Here is a 1,902-nt window from a genome sequence, read left to right as displayed (position 1 = left end):
GCTTGTGGTCAAGGATTCTGGCAGTCCAGTGTTGTCAGCCACAACTACTGTGTCTTTGAGTGTGACAGTCAGTAACAGGACATCGTCCATAATGACAGCTACTCAGTTACAGCCCGATGCAGCAATAGACTTAACGTTATTAATTATCATTGTAGTAGCAGCTGTAATAGTATCTGTGGTGATTGTAGTGTCCATCACATTGTGTATTGTGAAATGTAACTGTGGTCAGTCTAGATCAAGGACCAGTAGGGCTGTTGACCAAACAGTTGTGTGTAACAGGGAGGGGCATGAAGGGTTGGCACACAGTGCTAAGACACAAACTGGCACCAAACAACAGACAGAGGGGAGGAATAGAAACACACAGATTCTTGAACCAAAATGTGAGTTCTATCCACAATATGAATCACAGAGTGAATGGACGACAACATTAACATCAGAGAAGAGACCTCCATCAGTTCTATTGGTAAGTTGCCTTTTAATTCTACATATTCTTACTCACATAATGTTCTTTCTTGATTAAATAACTGTCACTAATTCAGCACACAACCACAGATGGTACCACAAACAGAATCAACCTTAGACAATACCACAAACATTTTCATCATGGTTGGTACTACAAACTTCATTAAATGATAACGCAAGACTATTACAAATAATGCCAAACATAATATCTTGAAGAAAATCTATGACAACCAAGATTTAGTTTTGAAATTCAATTTTATGATTGTCAAATATTTTATGTCCATCTCCGCGACCAGGTTTGAGCAACACCTTTCAATGTTCATGTGTGTTATCTCTGTCCAAGCCCTATTATACTGGCTCAACTAAATTGGGTGCTCAAAGAAGCTGGCTTACCAGTGCTGTAGTTCATAACTGCTGCATCTTTGTGTATGTCAAGGGTTACCATATTTGCTGGGGTTATCTCAAAATACATTTGGTGCTGATACATATTACAGTTCTGGTTTATATTTGTGGGTTACATATATGAGTGGTGGGGGTAACCTACAAACTTATGGAACAAAGTAGATTTGTAGGTGCTGATTGGTTAATTATTATATACTATCATTATTATTTACCTTCAGTTAGCCGTAAATATGGAGACTGGAGCAAAGGGGAGATCACTCCAGCTGTGAGTAAGGTGAAGGATGATAGATTTATTCCTTGAGTCCAAATATTTCCATTAGCAAAATCTACCCCAGTGTGTTTTAATTTGTCTCAGGAGAAGATGTTACCTTCAAATACTTCCACTCAAAGAATGCTGAAGTTATCTACAAGACATGAATCCCAGTTTCTACACAGAGCAGCAGTTTTATTTTCCTGCACTCACCCTCTGAATCTCTTCTTCTGTATATTCTGCCATCTGACCAATCATGGTTATGATCAAGGCTATTTAGAGTCCAATCACACACAGTTGGTGCAGTCTATTTAGGTCATGTAACAAAAATACAGTGGAAGTGCATGGATTAGTGGTTAGGGGTATTGTACTCATGTTCAGAAGACTGTGGTTTCAATTCCTGGACTGGGTGATGCATTGTGTTCTTGAGTAAAACACATGATTTCCAAATCTATATCTTATATCATACAATAAACTTATACATATATACATGCATACCATATGCATGCACACACACACACACACATACATTCACATACACACATATATATACTATTTCCATAACAGCCCGAATAGACTTAATTGATGACATAGCTCCATTTACTATACACTTTTGAAAATCTAATGTGAAACCGGTAAAGTGTATTCTTATACTTTAAAACATAGTTAAATTCTGATTAATTCTAATATATTCTCTGTGCATTTTCAAATTTATTTCTTCTTTTCCTCCACTTGTTTGGATTAATATCAATTTATATATATATATATATATATATATATATATATAT

General features: G+C 36.2%; 2 protein-coding genes across 3 annotated transcripts in view; both read left to right on the top strand.

Annotated features, from left to right (window-relative positions):
- LOC128249418 (protocadherin-11 X-linked-like) overlaps positions 1–1,902 on the top strand; it is a 79,571-nt gene that overhangs the window by 26,238 nt on the left and 51,431 nt on the right. The window lies entirely within an intron of this gene.
- LOC106873245 (protocadherin beta-16) overlaps positions 19–1,902 on the top strand; it is a 90,710-nt gene continuing 88,826 nt past the window's right edge. For both annotated transcript variants that reach the window (XM_014920528.2, XM_052972927.1), the window contains exon 1: positions 19–463. The gene's annotated coding sequence lies outside the window, so the exon portion shown is untranslated. The remainder of the gene's footprint in view (positions 464–1,902) is intronic.

Source organism: Octopus bimaculoides, chromosome 14, assembly GCF_001194135.2.
Source record: "Octopus bimaculoides isolate UCB-OBI-ISO-001 chromosome 14, ASM119413v2, whole genome shotgun sequence".
NCBI classification, from domain to species: Eukaryota; Metazoa; Mollusca; class Cephalopoda; order Octopoda; family Octopodidae; genus Octopus; species Octopus bimaculoides.
Note: the sequence above shows the minus strand (reverse complement) of the source record. Positions and strands in the feature narration are given on the sequence as shown.